The sequence below is a fragment of the Marmota flaviventris genome, chromosome 6 (genome assembly GCF_047511675.1).
Source record: "Marmota flaviventris isolate mMarFla1 chromosome 6, mMarFla1.hap1, whole genome shotgun sequence".
Classification (NCBI taxonomy): domain Eukaryota; kingdom Metazoa; phylum Chordata; class Mammalia; order Rodentia; family Sciuridae; genus Marmota; species Marmota flaviventris.
The window spans coordinates 150,047,886-150,066,572 of NC_092503.1; positions in this window are offsets into that span (position 1 = coordinate 150,047,886).

Genomic DNA, 18,687 nt, shown 5'->3' on the forward strand with positions numbered 1-18,687 from the left:
AACAAGGTCGATCTCCTAGGTGTGACAGTTAGTGTACTATTGTTTTGAATAGTGAGGGATCAGATATCCTAAAGATACAGGGATGATCAGTGAAGGAGAAGGAGATGGAGAAAGGGAGGAAGAGCAGGAAAGGGGCACATGGGGCTCTCGGTGGTGTTTCTCACTCTTGCCTGTGAATCTACAATTTTCTCAGAGTCAAAAAAAGTTCAATTTAAAAGCAAAGCTTAGGTGGTAGGTAGATAAGCCCAGCATATGCTAAGATGCCTGCAGACTTGGGGTTTATCCATTATGGTTTCTCCACCAATTCCAAGCTGTCCAAAGAGGATGACCACGGAGCCCAAGGACCAGGTTCTTTTAACTGTCTGTATTCCCTATGCTATCTGATGTCTCTAAGTGCCCCAGGTGTGGGAGGAAGAGGCCCTCCTGGCGAGAGCTTTCAAGACTGAGGACAAATATACTCCAAGCCCAAATATACTCCAAATGGCCCGATGGGACGCCCTGCAGCCTCACAGAGCACAGATGTGCAGGGCAGCCCAGTCATTGTTATTCAAGTGTTAGACTTACACACAGTAGGTGGACACATGGACAAAATCCTACCTGCATGGGGTTGATTTCCTTCATTTCAGTCCCTGGTTACCCCTTTTCCTCCTCTCCTCCCTCACCCCATCCTCCTTCCTCTACTGATCTCCTTTGTACTTGTTTATCTATTTTTGATTGATAATAGATACACATACATAAAGGCGGAATTCACTGCACAGAGCATGATTTTGTTAGTTTCACCCTGCATTTCCTCCCCTTTCCTGCTCTTCCTCCCTTTCTCCATCTCCTTCTCCTTCACTGATTGCCCCTGTATCTCTAGGATATCTGATCCCTCACCTTCCCCTCCCCCCACCTTTTTTTGCTCTAGCTTCCACAGGAGAGAAAATATCCGACCTTTGATTTTCTGAGTTTTATTTCACTCTGCATGGTGGTCTCTAGCTCCACCCATTCACCAGCAAATGCCATAATCTCATTCTTCCTTAGGCCGAGCGAGACTCCAATGTGTGGATGCACCACATTTTCTGAATCCATTCATCTGTTGATGATGCCTGCTCTGGTTCCATAGTGTGGCTATTGTGTGGATTCTGGAGTGGCCCAGTTTTACCGGTTCAGTCCCAGAAGAGGTCCATCCACGTCCTGAGAGACTTTTCTCTTGGCCATGAGACCCCTACACCCTCCACACGACCAACTGCTCACCCGTAGGCTGAGGCAGTCCACGCGGGCAGGGAGTTGAACCTTGAACCCACAGTGTTTGGACACCCAGGGACATCACCAGAAGGAGGAGCCTTGTGAGCTGAGAAGTCTAGGTTGTCCCTCTGGCCCAGTGGATGGCAAAGGTGACTGAGAGGTCACTTACAAACAATAAAGAGCTTCCTTCACTTTGCACACCTTGGTGAAGGGAGTGGACAGTCGCTGCCCCTCCTAACTACACCTGCTGTCGTCCATCTCTCGGTGTCCAACTGCCCTCCCTGCAGTGCTACCATCAGAAGGAAGACACCCTCAACTGGCGTCTCCACCACCTCAGATACGAACGCTTGAGTAGGTCGAGCCCCAGTTTTATTATTTGCCAAATAACATAAGAATCTGGATTTCTTCCAGGTCTTATAATTTGTGACGTTATGGAAAGAGCTTATCTTCCAGTGTGGCCTTGCAAAACCGTAACTGTAGCAAGTTAAAAATAAAAGGTTATTGGGCTGGGGATGTGGCTCAAGTGGTAGCGCGCTCGCCTAGCATGTGTGAGCCACTGGGTTCGATTCTCAGCATCACATAAATGTAAAGATATTGTGTCCACCTAAAAATAAATAAATAAATATTTAAAAAATAAAATAAAAGGTTATTGATCATAATTCATCCTGAAAGGGGCCCAAAACTCTTCATTTAAGAAAATAATATTTGAATCATTTTGGTGGGAAAATAGGCTCTGATCTACAGAATAAAGGAAGAATGCAGCATAAAAAATTAGAGGAATATATGTGTTTAAGAAAATGAGGAGGATTAGATATCAACCCTCATTTTGGTCCTCTCCCCAAGAAGAGAAGCAGAAGAGGCACAGCATTAGAAATGGAGATCTAAGCCAGGTGTGGTGGCTCATGCCTGTAATCCCAGCAGCTGGGGAGACTGAGGCAGGAAGATTATGAATTCAAAGCCAGCCTTAGCAACTTAGCAAGGCCTTAAGCAACTCAGCGAGACCCTGTCTCTAAATAAGATATAAAAAAAGGGCTGGGGATGTGGCTTAGTGCTTAAGCACCCCTGGATTCAATCCCCAGGGGATTGACTAAGTAACATGGTGGGATGCTCAGAGGATTTTTTAAAACAGCAATGGCTCAAGTTCAATTTTAGGACATGCACATCACTAGCTGTAACCTCTCTCTCCACCACCTTCACTCATAACTGCATCTCAGTCTGTGTGGTTTTTAGTGAAAACTAAGAAAAGAGGTGAGGTCTCAGTGAAAGGAATAAACAAAAAGTGAAAGATGCAGGGGGGAGTAGAGGAGACGTATTTGTCAACTTCTCATTACTGTATCAAAGTATCAGAGACAGGTTAACTTTATAAAGAAAAGAGATTTATTTTGCTCATGGTTTTGCAGGCCGCAAGTTTCAGACTAGGTGGCCCCATTGATTTGGCCTCTGGTGAAGGCCTAACAGTAGATGGCATCATGGTGGGACTGCATGTGAGACCGAGAGATCACATCTGCCAATAGGAAGCCAAAGGATAACTCAGGGGTCAGGCACATCAAATGCGCTCAGGTAACACCCAGGGGCCTCTTTAATCTCTTCCAAGAGCAGTTTCCCTAATGACCTATTTTCCTCCCATTAGGCCCCACCTCTTAAAGGTGCGCAGCCATTCTACGGACAGAGCTCCCAACACATCATCTCTAGGGACACTCACATTGTATCCAGACCATAGCAGGAGGGCATTGTCTTTTCCAAGTGTAGGAGTTCAGGCCAGGTTTACCTGGGTCTCATTGGGGGGGGGGGACAGCCCAGCCACCACACCTGTGTTCCTTTTACCATCTTCTCTGTGAGACCTCTGCAGAGTTTCTCAAATGGGGATCCACCCACTGCACCACATTCTTACCCACTTTTCTAAGACACTTACCCTACTTGGCCCCAATTTGTACTTCTTTGCATTTCTGCCTTACATAGCATACCAAGTCACACACTCTTTAGAAACTCCGGTCTTGTCCTGCCAAACATTGTAAATGTACAATGGTAATTTATTAAATGACGTTTAATAAATTCTCCTCTATTCTCCTTGTAGCTGAGATGAGTCATACTGTTGATACACAGCAAATAATAAGGACAATGAATGTGAACATCAGGAGCATTTCTTATTTCCAAAGAAATTTCTGGAGTGCTTGCAAGGAGGAAATCATAAATATGTGCTTGGGGTTGGGCAGGGGAGTGAGGCTTAGGCACTGGTTCTTTCACCACATTTCAATTGACAAAGATCCACATGGAATCCACTTTCATCCCCCATATAAAATTGTACAGCTGTTCCAGAGAAAACTGTATGAGCAAACTTTAACCTCATGACTTCTATTATTTTGGAATAAAAGGCTTAAAGCATAATGTGGGCTTTTTTTAGATGCAAAGTTCCATGTGAGTAGCGTGTTGTTAATTTCATGTTAATGCCGGGCGCCAGCAGAACCTGGCACAGAATCTAAAGGAGGAAATCACCATCCTGCAGCTCTGCTATCTGGTGACCAAGCTCCAGCTGATTTGAATTCTCTCCAGATGAAATGAGCATCCCTGCCCACAAAGATGCAGCGTAGATCTCAGCACATAGCAATCATGAAAGTAAAAAGAGATAATTCTCTGCAAAATCATGCTGTCTTCCCAGCAAATATGAAGTTCATACTGCACATTAATTGATATTTCTGCCCTGTTCCCAGCCTCTCTTGGTGAATGAGACCTAAAATGTTGACATGTTTTTCATTAAATGCAAATGCCCCAGAGTGAGGTGTTCTGAGATGTTATTCTTATTTGCATCTGTAAATAGTTGATAAAACTATATGATCTGCTTCCTCACAAACTTCCCTGTGTAGGAGACCAGAAAGCCAAATCCAAGCACAACCTTGTCCCCAAATATGTTCCAAGTGTGTTCTATTTCTTCAGAAGGTTTCATGAAATGTGCACACCAGATATTAGACTAGAATCATTTTCGTCCTGATCACAGACTTCTATCTGAATGGAAGTATACCAATAGAGTTGATGTCACGTTCCTTTCTGGATCCTGTTCTTGTCCAATCACTTCAATCTCTGTTGGCAATTATTATCATTATTTTTGTTCCATGTCTGTCTTTATTTTATTTATTTATTTCATGTGGTGCTGAGGATGGAACCCAGTGCCTCACAGGTGCTAGGCAAGTGCTCTCCCACCGAGCCCCCACATCTGTCTTTATTCTATTGCTCTTGCTACCACCTCATTCAGTGCGGTTCTTTAAATAGAGGGAGTGGAGGACAGAGAGGGATGGGGACTGGGGACCTGGGGTAACTGAACGTGTCACTGTACCTGGGCAACAGAAGGCTACAGCAGGTCCCTTGCAAACCTCCAGCCTGTTGCTCAACATTTTGAAAAACTTCCAGACCGAGGGAAGGTAGAGTTTTAGCAGCAGCAGCCGGTGGCGTCTTCATCAGGGAGAGCGCAGGTGCATGATGTGACACACGCTCACAGGCTCTGGCTTGTGCAGGGGTCCAAACTTTCAGCTCCCCCCTTCTTCCCTTTCTCTTTGCATTCATCCCTCTTGTGGTTAAGCTAGGGAAAGCTCAGCCCAGCTCTGCTTAACAGAAACCCAAGCTTCAGGGTGGGAGGGAGAGGGAAGACATGGCACCCCGTGAATGGCGGAAAGAGGCTTCTTCCTCCTTGCTTCGATGTCCTCCTTTAGGGCTGCCCCACTCTTTTTGTTATTTTTTAAAAAAACTTTATTTGCTCTTTTTGGTTATACATGACAGTAGAAGGTATTTTGACACAGTATACCTGCATGGAGTGTAACTTCCCCTTCTTGTGGTTGTATGTGACGTGGAGTTACACAGGTCGGGTATTCATAAGAACGTAGGAAAGTTATGTCTGATTCATTCCACTGTCTTCCTTATTCCCATCCCTGATCCCTTCCCGTCATTCCCCTTTGTCTAATCCAATGAACGTCTATTCTTCTCTCCACCTCCCTTATTGTGAGTCAGCATCCACATATCAGAGAGAACATTTGATCTTTGGTTTTTTGAGGATTGGCTTATTTCACTGAGCAACGATGGTCTCCAGTTCCATCCATTTATCCATAAATGCCATAATTTCATTCTTCTTTATGTCTGAGTAATATTCCACTGTGCATATGCACCACATTTTCATTGTCCACTCATCTGTTGAAGAGCATCCCCCACTCTTTTTGAGTGACACACTGCACAGCATGACATTCTCCTGGATGTTCAGTCATGAATGATGAGAGGCAACTTCCCAAAGCCAGCCACAGTTCCCTTGGCTTGTAAAATTAAAAGAGAAGACACCTTGATTCTTGTGGGGGAAAAAACATGAGCACTTCTACCCAACCATACTACCTTCTCCGTCCTCTCTGGCTCAGCTCCCTGAGGAGCCCTGTCTGTGGCCCCTCTCTGTCCTCCATGGGGGGCTCTTGTCTCTTGAATAAGTTAGCTGGTTTCTCAGAACTTTACTCCTTCCTCCAAAAGCCCCTTCTCATCCTAGAACTTGGTCTTCTCCCTCATCTCTTGGCCCCCGGAGGAGGCTGGGTCTTTTTTGCCTGGTGGCTTTAAGTCTTGGACACAAAAGCCTTCATTCAGCTTTTTAAATGAAAACCTGCTGCCAGGGGGAGGCTCCTGTGAATGATCTGCGGATGCAAATGACCAGCTCCTCTGCGGCCTCTGTTCTTACATCTGTGAGCCAGGCATCTGCAAGGAGCTGGACTGAAGAAAGGGAGGATGGTTTGCCAAAGATGACGTAAGGATCCGGGCTGGCCCATGTGGAGCATCCTGGAACCGCTGTGTGTTGAACTCATGATCTAATTCTACAGCGTCCAGCGCTCTTCTCATTTCCCCCAGGCAATCCTTCCACCAAGCCAGCAGCGGGAGAGGGTCAGCAGCCAGCAACACTGCGTATGGCACACAGGAGATGCTATACCCTTCCCAGAAAGTGAAAAAAATTTGCTCGTATTCCCGGATCTTAAAGCACATTTCTGCCAACGTTTACCGCTGTGCTACCAACTGAATTTGTGTGAAAAATCATGCACAGCATTTCAGGACGGTGATTCCATATTTAACATCTTGCTAGGTCTTTCAGGAAAGTGTCTCTAGCCCTCAGTGGATGGGTGATACTCTGCAGGCCAAGGCCCGAAGGAGGCCAGAAGGCTGGGGTAGTTATGCCAGTGGCGGATTGCACAGGAACCTTGAGCAATGGAGAGAACTCCCCAGGTTGGGAAAATGCATGGGAACAAAATATCCTTACAGCTTTGAAAAATCCAAATTAACAAGAAGAGAGGCACGTAGAGCAGTAGCTCAGATGTTATATGTCTATCATCTAAATGGATCTTTCCAATAAATATTGAATATTCCATTTTACGTTCAAATATGAATTCAAGTCTCCCTCTTCTTTCCCACTTGATAATCACCCAAACCAATCAGCAAATTACCGCACTGCAAATATCCTGAAATAAAAGCTGATAAATCATCTCCTACTCTTTACCTGCCTGGACAAACAGATCCTTCTTCCCCTTAGGAAGAGTCTTACCAAGATGGTAAATGCTGGGAATTTGCTTATTCTAGATTCAGAGCTGCTGGTTTGGGAAGATATCACGTTTACATTCAGATACTGTCCCTGCATTTGAAGATGGCACACTTTTTAAATGCACAGTCCTGAAGGAAGGAGGAAGAAGAGATTACCTGGGTTCATGGCTTACAGAGGGGGATCATGTCATTCCCATAATTTCTGCCCCTCCCCTCCTCCTCTCTTCCCTCTTGGGCTTTTAAAGCCAAGGCACGGGTGGGGGCCAGGCTTAGATGAGGTGGCACTGGAAGCCAGGGGACAGGCCTCAGGAGGAGGAGGCGGCGGCTCTCGGGGTCAGCTCAAAGTCTTCCCACTCTTCTTTGCCCTGACCTGCAGCTGAGACTCAGCCTGCAACCTCTGCTCATTACTACCTCAGCCGGATGCAGCCGAGAGCTGGCCGAGTGCTCTCAGATTGGCTGCCTTCCTCTGACTTAACAGCCGGCCCAGCAAATCAATAGCCTTTACTCCGAGAGCATAAAGATGAATTGTAACAGCCAGGGCCCTGGGTGTGTGTGTGTATGGGGGGGACGTGAAGAAAAAAAAAAGAGCAACCAACACCCAAACAAGACCACGCACACAGCTTTGGCAGGGACCCCTGAGAGAGCCTGCTCCCTTCTGCCGGGAGCCCTCTGGGCGGGCCTGTCTGTACCCCAACTCCTTGGCACTCCGCCACGTTCATGCCATTTTCAAAGTAGGTCATTCTAAGTCATCTCAGCAGAGGACAGACAGGCTGTCAGCACCAGTTAACTGAGCCTGGGAGGCTCCCAGAACTTGCAGGGGAAGAACCGTAGTGCAGGGGCTGCCTGGCTACCTGCCCCTGCCCTCCTCAGACCCACCTAAGCAGATCCTCTGCTGTTGACAATTGGTCAGGGGGCGTGCTGTCCTGGACAAGACTCCCACAGGACTCAAACGATGAATGAAAAATTCGCCTCTCAGAAGGATGATGTCATCTTTATTCAGCTTTTTGGTCTCTGTGTTCAGAGAATTCATTGTGATTTATGAGGCGTGCGGTGTTTCTCTAAGAAGCCATGCTGGTACCCTCTCCCCAGGAGAACGCAAGTCCAAACACAGAGCTGCATGCAGATTTGTCCCAAATAATACAGTGGGGAATGTGCATGTAAAACGAATGCAGGGATCTCTAAAAACACATCTCCTAAACTCACATGACTCACACACATTCCAATAAAAAAGGAAACTCCACACTCTCTTGATCAAGGACATGCAAAGACACATGTCACATAAGTGCTTGCAAAGTACCGATTGTCTTTCAACATTAGTACCTTCAGGTATCACTTGGAAGTCACGTTTGGGTTACGGTTCCTTTCAGCCTCTGAGGCCCTCTCTCTCCTCTTCTGGCAGAACCTACTCACCTTGGCTGACTCCTCTTAAATTCTTCCTCTTCAGGAAACCTTCCCTGGCTCCTGATTCTCGGTGATTATCTCTCTCCAGCCAGAACCCCTGCAGCAATAAAAGTAACCCAGATATCACACACCTAGGAATAGCTTCTGTATGATGTGGCCAGTCTCTAATTGTTTACTGCACCATAAATCCTGGAAAGCTGGTACTTCAAGAGTACAGCCCAAGTACTTAGCCCGACCTATTGCTTTAAGGATGATGGGGGGAAACGAAGGGGAGGGGGGAAGGAAGAAAAGTGAACATTTATTGAGTGCCTAGCAGGTAGGTATGAGCTACTGCACCAAGCCTTCTATTGATTTTTCCTTTTTTCATTTAAAACTCATAACAGCTCTACAGAGGAAGATTTGCTTTCCACCATTTTAGAGATAAAGAAACAGAGGCTTAGAACAGTTACATAATTCACCCCAAACCAAACAGCCAATAGCAGAGGAAACAAGATTGAAGAACAGCTCTCTGATCCCCGCTCTTTCTACTAACCCCTGACTCCCAATCTCGGCTGTTCAGCTTTTTACATTTGCAAAAGCCTGGCTGGGCCTTGCCCCTGAAGATTTGGGTTCCGATTTCTAAGCTCCCAGAGATGAGGATGCGCTTATTACATCCAGTGCAGTTGTGCCAGCAATGCCTTCCTGTATAGCTGTCTGTAAATATTTCCCTAAATGAATAAATGAATTGGGTTGACCGGGAGCAGCTTCTTGGCCGGGCTGGGTGTTGGAATCCCCTTTGCAGGCCGTGAAGCCAGGCCTCTGCCCCAGCCCTGCCTCCTGCCAGCTCGGCTGGGGCTGCTTCCCCGGCTTCCAGTTTTCACCCCCCCCTCCGACCCCAACCCCAGGCAATTCACACGTGCATCCCAGGCTCCAAACCGTTGGTCCAGAGTGAGGTCACAGCATCTGCAGATTGTTAAAAGCTCCACAGGTGATTTTGATCGGCAGCCAGGCCTGGGAACTACCGCCCACACACCCTGCAGCCTCTCTCTGGGTTTCATAAATGGGAAAGCATTACTTTCTAAAAATAATTCTGTCAACAAGCAGGGGAGTGCTTCCATGCACAGCAGCCTGCCTGCCCGTTCCGGGGACACTTTATAGGAAGAAACAATGGGACCTGCTGTCACTGATCTCTAATCTGCAGCGGGTTCAGTGCTAACTTGTGCTTTGATTTTTGTCTGTGTCATGGGCTACTTGGAGAATGATGGATGAAAGGAGCAGATCAGGATCTTGTTTTGCTGCTGGGAAAAAACAAAAAACAAAACAAAACAGAATAGATATTTTGCCTACTGAGCTGAGACCTGACTCTGAGCGGCCATGAGCTTCAGTGATATATTGGTTAGGAATGTTCATGAGCTAATGGGCAATTTCATTTATGGGCACATGAGGGAGGGTAGGGGAGAAAACTATAAAAAGACAGGCTCTTTGTAAATTCTGAGGAATGGGCAAGAAGAGGGGAAAAAAAAAACAAGCCTGTGTATGAGCAGCACACATTTAGTCACGCCTCTGATGACCTGAAAAATCAAGGAAAATTACATGCCACGGGCTTATGTGTTGGTAGCTTTAAATGTTCTCCAAAGTGCATTATCCAGAATGTATCAGAAAACAATTTAATATTAGGCAGGCAGACTCTGATTGCTTTGTGTAATAAGCCCAACCCAAAACTGATGCATTAAACATTTCTGTAAAAGTCATGTTGCCATTACATAATTATTATGAGCACATAAACAGCAGCCCCTGTTAGGAGTCAGGAATGGGAATGCTTTCAAGAGCAAATTATTTTAAACTTAGGGAAAATTTTTTATATGCACCATGAAATTTGTACGCAATTAAATAATAGGTGACATTTACCAAGCATTTAACTCTGTACCAGGCAGTCTTTGACACGCTTTTCGTGTACTCACATTTAATCTTCACAACACAGAGATGAATTAGGTGTTATTATTGTACTCTCCTTTTACAGATAAGAAAAGGGAGACACAGAGGGGCTAAAGAACTTGCCTGGGGACACACAGCTAGAAAGTAGAAATAGGTGCAAATTTTAGACAGGGTGAATTCATAGTTCACGGTTTTAACCAGTACACACAAGAAATAATCTGTTCTCAATGTTGATGCTGTGCTGTTTGAAGCAATTGCATCTTTTTTATTTCATGTGACCCTGACATATGGTAATTGGAGAAAACAGACTTCCAGAGGGACAAACAACCTTCGCTCCATTTCAAGTTCGATTCCACGCCCCCTCCCACAGTTTCCACTACTAAACACAACTTCCTACATACTTCTCTCAGAGTCCAGAACAACAAATATGTCAGTCATCAGTTCTGTGTAAGGCACCACGCAGGATCAGAAAATGAGCAAAACCAGCCTTTGTCTAAGAGTCTTTTTCCTTGAGACGCAGGCAGATCTTGGCATTCCATTAAAACCCTGCTGGGAGTTTTCCTTGGAGTACCAAATACCCCAACCCTGACAAGCTGGGCAGGATTTGGCCCCTCCCAGTCCAAGTGCCTCCTCTGTCTCCTCCAGGGGCTGAGTGTGGGCCTCACTGGGCCTCCTTTGGAGTCCCCATTGCTTCCGAAGTCCAGGTAGGGGTGGGGTTCTCCCTGTGCGCGGCTCCCACCTGTCACATGCACCTTCCTGAAGTCTGTTTTCTCCATTTAAACGTCATCTGTCCTTTGGTCGTTTGTGGGACCCTGGCAGATCCCCATTAGAATTCGATGGGCTCAAAAGGGAGAGAAAAGTTTTCCAGACAAACACAAAGAGAATGAAATAATCCCAAACTCCCCTGGAATATTTCCATCCAAATTTCTAGGCATTCAGCTGGAAATTAAAAGCATATTTGAAGAACAAATTGATACCAAGTCCTGTTCTATCACATTAGGTGGCCCTACCACATCCCAGCTCCTACTGTGAGGTCAAATGGGGATGTCACCATTGGTACAGCTGAGATACTGCTGCAGATGCCGGAGGAGATGGTCAGCCGTGGACAACGTCTTCTGACTTTTAGCAGCACCTTGTGTTTCTCAGCAGACAGAAACCCAGCTGCTCCCCTATACAGACTGGAAGAGGGGTGGGAGGGAAAGGGAGAAGGAAGGGGAATAGCAAGGATGGTGGACGGTCATCATGATACAAGATACATGTATGAAGATGTGAATTTGGTGTCAACATGCCTTATGTACAAACAGAGATATGATAAATTGTGGTATAAATGTGTAGTAAGAATTGTAATGCAAAAAAAAAAAAGAGAGCACATGTATAATGGCATAATTTGGTGTGAACATACTTTATATACAGAGTTATGAAAATTGTGCTGTAAATGGATAATAATTATACACTATTGTCATGTATGTAAAAAATAAATAAATAAAAAAATAGTAATATTAGTTCACAAGAAAAAAAAAAAAGAACAAAACAGATAAACTCTCTTTTGGCTTCAAACACCAGAAATCGATTCTTTCACAGTTCTGGAGTAAGGAATCAGAAACCAAGGCCTTGGCGGGGTCATACTCCCTCAGAAGCCCCAGGAAGAAGTAATTCCTTCTGAGCCACAACCCCAGCCCACCCACCCACCCCCCTTTTTTTTTCTTTTTTAATTTTTATTTTGAGATAGGGTCTCGCTGTGTTGCTTAGGATCTTGCTAAGTTTCTGAGTCTGGCTTTGAACTTGTGATCCTCCTGCCTCAGCCTCGTGAGCCACTGGGATTACAGTCGTGTGCTCCAGGTGGGGTTGTGGCTGGGTAGGAAGCAGAATGAACCCCTCCCAGGTGTGAAATGGTGACAGGTGGGATTTCGTACTTTTTCTTTGAGGAAGAAGGTCAGGGGATGTCCCCCTTCGGCTGGACTGGAATAGCTGAGTGCTCTGGGGCAGGTGCATGCTGTCACCAATTCTGCTTCATGGACGCTTTAGTCGGGTAGGATGGTGCCGTGATGCTGAGAGAGCCGACTCTTCTGGCTGTGTGGGGGAGACTGATGAGGGTCTGAAGGCACAAGCCATGTTTGGTCCTGCTTCCGATGCACTTCCAGAAGGTCTGGGTTCTTTCTCAGCCAGGAAGATCCAATAACTGTGGTCCCTCGGTGTGCCCTCCCCCACAGAGCTCTGCCTGCTGTACTGGCCGTGGTGAGGGTGGTGACGTTGGGCTCCTGGTCTCCTGCATCTTCAGAGTGACTATGTCCTTGGCTCACTTCATTTATTCTTCTCTAATACTACTACTACTACTACTTCTTCTTCTTCTTTTTAATGTCAATCTGAGTTTCTCATCTTTATCATTTTGTCTTCTTTCTGAAAAATTTCTTTCAACATTTCTTTCAAGGCAGGTCTACTTAGGACAGATTTCCTCAATTTTTGTTCATCTGTGAAAGTCTGATTTCCTCCTCATTTTTGAAGGATCACTTCACTGCATGAAGCACTCTGGGTTGGCGGGACATACACTCGGCAGTTAATGTCACTCTGTGCTTCCCTGGCTTCTAAAGAAAAGAACAAGTCATTCTTGTCCTTGTTCCTCTGTAGATAATAGCTTTTCCTTTGGCTTCTTTCAAGGTCTTCTCTTTGTCTTTGGTGTTCTGAAGTTTCAACGGGATGTGTCCATGTGTAGATTTGTCAGTGTGTGTCTTGCTTGGTGTTTTCTGTAACTCCTGGGCCTGTGGTGTGTTGTCTGTTATGGATTTTGGCAAATTCTCAGCCATTATTGCTGACTACAGGCATTTCATGTGTGCCTTTCTTCTGTCCAGCGTTCCCTTCACATGTACATATATTATACCGTTCTGCAGTTCTTGAGTATTCTGTTCTGCTTCATTTTTTCCCCTTCTCTTTGCATTTCAGCTTTGGAGATATTTACTGATGTATCTCCAAGATGACTATCTTCCCACAGCCATGTCCCGTTGGCCAGTGTGTCCGTCAAAGGCATTCTTCATTTCTGTTAGGGTGTTTTTGATTTCTAGCCTTTCCTTTTGCTTCACTTTTAAAGTTTCCATTTCTCTGTTTGCATGATCTTCTTCCCTGGTCTACTTTTTCCATATGGACGCTTAGCATATTAATCAGGGTTATTCTTCAACTTCTAGTCTGATCCTTTTAAATCTCTGTCATATCAGAGTCTGGTTCTAATGCTTGCCTTGTCTTGGCTGAAAGAGAAGCATGATGAATAAAAGGAATCAAGACAGTGAAGCCTTTGGTGCAAGGGTCTCTGTTCATCTGGCTGGGATGAGGCTGCATCTGCTCTTTGCTGCACCTGCAGCATGAGAGGCTACAGTGTCTTCTGGTTTCTTTGTTTTTGACTCCTCCATTGTCATCAAATTTTTTTCTAGAATCTCCTTAAATAGTGTGTGAGGCCTGAGGTGTTTCTTTTTTGTTGTTGTTTTGTTTTGTTTTTAGCATATTCAGCTTTTCTCTCTCCTGAGGACAGGAATGAAGACTTTCAAATCCTTCACAGGTTGCACTGAGATTGGGAGTCCAAATATAGCTTTTAAAATCTATCTTAGAAAATCTGAAAATTTCATTAAATTATTAAGGTGAGAAATAGAAACCACCAGACATTCCTCTACCAAGAAATAATCCCTGTTAAACTGGGGGTCCATATTTTTTCTATGTCTGAATGTATATGCATGTACACTATGTATGAAATCATTTTAATCTAATAGAATTGTGCTAGGCTATATACATCTTTATTATCTTATTCATCCACAAAAAGTGTCATATACTTCTCCATGCCAGCAATAGTTCTTACAATAATCATTTATTAATTGAAAATAGTGTAAAATATTTGGTCATGTGCACATGTAGTTATTTATTTTGCTCATTTAATTGTAGGTAGTAATTAAGGCAGGGAGTCTGGAAGTGGACTCTCTGACTCAACCCTGCTCTTTTACTTACCAGCTATCTGAACTAGGGCTTCTCCTTTAACTTCTCTATGGCTCAGTTTCCTTGTCTGTTAAATAAGGACACTCAATGTTTCATTGTTTTAAGGATTAAGAAGGAAATTAAAAATTAAGAAAGCACACAGGGCAAACACTTATTCACTCATTTATTACATTAAGTTGGCAAAATTAATTTTAAAATAATGTCATTGTGAATTGTGCTTGGGTATAAAATCACAAACTCTTGAATTCTACAGCTGTGCATCTGTTCTGTGGTGATTTTCTTGGGGACAGGGGGATGAAATTTGTGTACAAAGCTGACTTGTCAGCATTGGTTACTTCTCATTTTACGATATAAGGATAATAGCGACACTAACTGCAGTAGTAATTGGGCCATATCTTCTGTCTTTGGAAAAACTCAGTCCTGAAGGTTTGCTAAGCAGAAGATGTCAGAGACCTGAGGGTTCCTGCTTTCTGCTGGGACTCATAAATAGTGGGGTGGGAAAAGCTTCCCAGACTTTGGCAGTTGAGAGGCTAACCCAGAGATCAAACTCACCCTGTGCTACCGTTCAATCATTCCACTCTCATGTGACTAATGAACATGAAAAAAATTAAGCTAAACTCAAAAAAACGCAAAACCCCAAACAAAAAACACACGTACAAATCAAACAAATCTCAATATAAGCAATAACTTTAAATTCTTAAAGCCACTTCTTAACAGTTCATGGTTTCTTTGGGTGACTTTAACTTTCTTATCATCAACTTCTCACTGCTGTGTAAAGTCTATAGATTCTAAAATTCCTTTTGTTGGTAGTTTTTATTTATCGGGCCGCTGTACTGCAGGAGGCTCGGTGAAGTCCACTCACTCATAAGCACTGCTTTTTGGTCATCAGTGGTCAGAAACATTGAGAAGCCTCCCATCCACTGGGTCTTACTGGTTCTCACTAAAAACATCCCAGTCTGTTTTCATGGATCCCACGTCTAATTAGTTGCCAAAACCTGTGGGGTTTTCTGCCTCTGGGAAATTTCCTCAACCCATCCCTCCTGCTGCCTGACACAGGCCATGGTCATTTGCTGCTGGTCTGTTGTGAAAGTCCCCACTGGCCTTGAGGATTTCCCTAATCAAAACTCTCCCCACAATACTTTGGCCTTGTGGGAATACGAATCTGATCATGGAAGTCACAGGATCAAAGATGAATCCCAAATTTCAAGTTATGGTTTATTTCGAGTTTTGCTTCACAGCATCATCCAAGACCCATTCCCTTCCCCATTCACATTTCCAGTCTCATCTTGGGGCATCGCCTTCCCAGACCACGCTGCCCATCTCCAGCCCCACCATCATGACTACTTCCTCCTCCGAGGCCCGTCCTGACGTCACTTCCCCTGGGAAGCCTACTTCCCCTCGTCCATTCTAGGCACCATCTTCTTCCCTTTCTTGGTGGGCTTCATGTCAGGTAACCCTTCATCATCAGGTTACAAAGCAGCAGTTTGTGTCTGTGTCTCCTGCAGGGTCTGGGCCCTGAGGACCAGGGACACCGCCCTCATCTTCCTGACTCCCCTTCATCCTCCTCCAAACCCAGGTAAAGAGTGTGAACTCGACTAGTGCTTTGAAAACAGGAGCCGGGTTGGAGATGCTGTGTCTTCTTGAAGGTAATCGCTGAACTAATTTTGGAATTTAATGTTTGTTGTTCTTTCTGTCGTCATATTATATACTTCTGGCAGTCTGGGGGATTGGAAATCGTGTTTTGTCAGGGTGCGAAGCCATCTAGCTGCCACAAGGTGCTCTTATGGCCTATAAATGGCAATTCTTTCCAGGGAGGCTATAGATAGACCCATTAAAGAAAGTAAATGCTGAGTTGAAGGGCCTCTAGGGGCCGCTGGCTCCGTTCTCTCATTTTACAGATGAGGAAACTGAGACCTATAGAGGTTAATGGTCTTGGCCAAAAAGAGCGGAAGAAGAAAACAGAATGAAGATCTTCCAATTAAGAACACTTTTCATTAAATCCGAGCTTCAGAAAATAAAAGCTGTGATTAAAACCTCCGCCCGTTCAGTCCTTCTCCCAGGTAGCTGCACTCAGGAGCTCTATCCCTCGTGAATTTGTGGCTGCTGTTGCTAACTTCTGCTGGAATACTCTGGCCCGTAGATATTCAGATGAAAATGGATCTCGTTGTCTTACCACGCGTCATCCGGAGGATTCTGGTAACCCAGGAGGTTGGAGGAAGGTGTCCCCTGAGCTTGGAACTATCGGCTCAATCGCCATGAGAAGCCACACAGATTGATGAGGCCAACAGTAGGCCAACTGCATGAGGCTGGGTTGAAGTCCACTCACGCATAAGCACCTCAGGAAATCGGGAAAACCATGAAGACCATGGCTATCATGTCACCGGCGTGTGACCGGAACACAATTTCACCAAGTGGATAGATTGTATTATACCAAAAGGGATGTCATTAAAAGTGTAAATTTGAGACTGTTTGTGTCTATCCTTGTATTATTCAAGGGCGGGGACACTTGACCTGAGATTCATGCGTGGCACGGTCACTAGAACATTGCACTTTGTGGTAGTGTAGGATTGGCTCTTGAAGTAGAAAAGATGTCAAAAGGCCATCCAGCTACGCCTTCCTGTTCTGATTCTTTGCTTCCCAGACAACCTTTTGGTTCCAAATGGGCTTTTCTGATATTAAGAAGGGGGTGCATCGATGATAAGATTTAAGTTTTCTGCTACAAAAAAAGAAACGGCTCCAAATACCAGCTATGACCTTGACATTATGCTCATGGGCATCAGTTTCTTTTGAGGTTGGTTAATGTCAAGCAGATCTTCTAATTCTTTTTCTTTTTCTTTCTTTTTTTTTAGAGAGAGAGAGACAGAAAGAATTTTTTTTAATATTTAGTTTTTAGCGGACACAACATCTTTGTTTGTATGTGGTGCTGAGGATCGAACCCGGGCCGCACGCATGCCAGGCGAGCGCGCTACCTCTTGAGCCACATCCCCAGCCCCAGATCTTCTAATTCTGAATACACTGGAAGAAAGCAAATGTCTGGACCTACAAACTTGAAGACCAGACCTTGCAAAGTCTTGATGGCTGCAGGACACTGCCACCAACCGAGTAGGCGGTAGTTAGCTTTGGTCTCTTTTCCTAAACTTCAGCTCTGGGTTAGTACTCCAAGTTAAAAGGAATTATTCAAAATGATAATAAAGGGATCTGCTTCTAATTAATGAATCTTAATGAGAAATTTATACATTCTGCTGCTTTTTTTCCCTTCCACGGACCCACATTTGAAGTGGCTTTCTAGCATATTAGGAATGGGTTGCAGGTGTCCCAAGAATACAAGTCTCCCTGGCTGTGAATGGAGCAGGAGAGAACTGGGTGCTTTGAACCAGTCTCTCAGCTCGGCATCCAGGCTTCCCACAGTCCTTGTACGGGTGTCCCCTCTACTGTGCTGTGACAGGCTGAGAAGCACAGGTCACCAATTTTAACTCTCAAGAGAAGGAGGAACACAAGCCGCCCACAGTGAGTCACCTGGCCGTAGCATTCCCAGAGGGAACTGGGCAGATGATACAATTTTCCCCAGAATTCCCATTGGCCAGAGGCCTGAAACCCCAGGCTGGGCCCTTCTGCGCCCCCCGTGGCTGTAGTATCTGTGTTAAACTTAGTTTTCCAGCATCATTAATTAAACCACTACTCCCAGGGAAGGAAAAGCTATAGGAGCCAAGTCATATTTTTCCTACCAGGAAACACAGATCTGGGAGTCTCGCAACTTTGAAAAAGAGCTTGTGGTATGTCTCATGCCAAGAGAGACTGGGCAGGTTTGAATCTCAGCACATGGACTCAAGACCACTAGATAAAAACCATTTAACGCAGGATTCTCTGGTGCCATTTTCTGTGTTTTTTTTCTTTTATGTTGTTTTTTTCCAAAATAGAGTCAATGAATGAATGAGCGAGTGAATGAACGAATGAATAAATAAATGGGAATCTCCCGGGTATTAAAATGCCCTGCAAATTCCACCGTGTTTTTATTAGACAGAATAAATATCTGGGGATGAAGTATTCAGGTTTGTTCCAACAGTGACATTTGACGGGAGGATGGCCACCAAAAGTCAGACTGCAGAAAATTCTCCTCCAAACAGGGTTCACTTTAAAAAAAAATTTTTTTTTTTTTAGCCCTTCCTAAACATAGCTCAATGAGGTGGATTTCCAGGAGCCTGTAGTGAAGTTAGAACCATGTAACCCAACATCAGTCATTGGAAAATGAAGGGGTCCCTTTGCTCTTTAGGGGGTTTTCTTTCGTTACTTCTGGTTTGGATTAGAGGTCACCATTATCTATCTACGCTAAACATTGTAAGTATTTTTATTTTATATGCAGTTTTACAAATGTGTGGTATGTTATGTGTAGCACAGAATCACAGCGATGAATACGAATATAAATAACATCAAGGCTAAATGTCTCTTCAACCATCACTATTTTAGCTCACTAGAAACTTTCTGTTTGCACATGAATAACCTTATCTTCAAATAATCCAAAGGGCATACTCAGTAATTATATATATAACACATTATATATAATCAATTTATATATAATATAATTTATAATCAATAATTACATATAACTTATATAAAAATATATGTTAT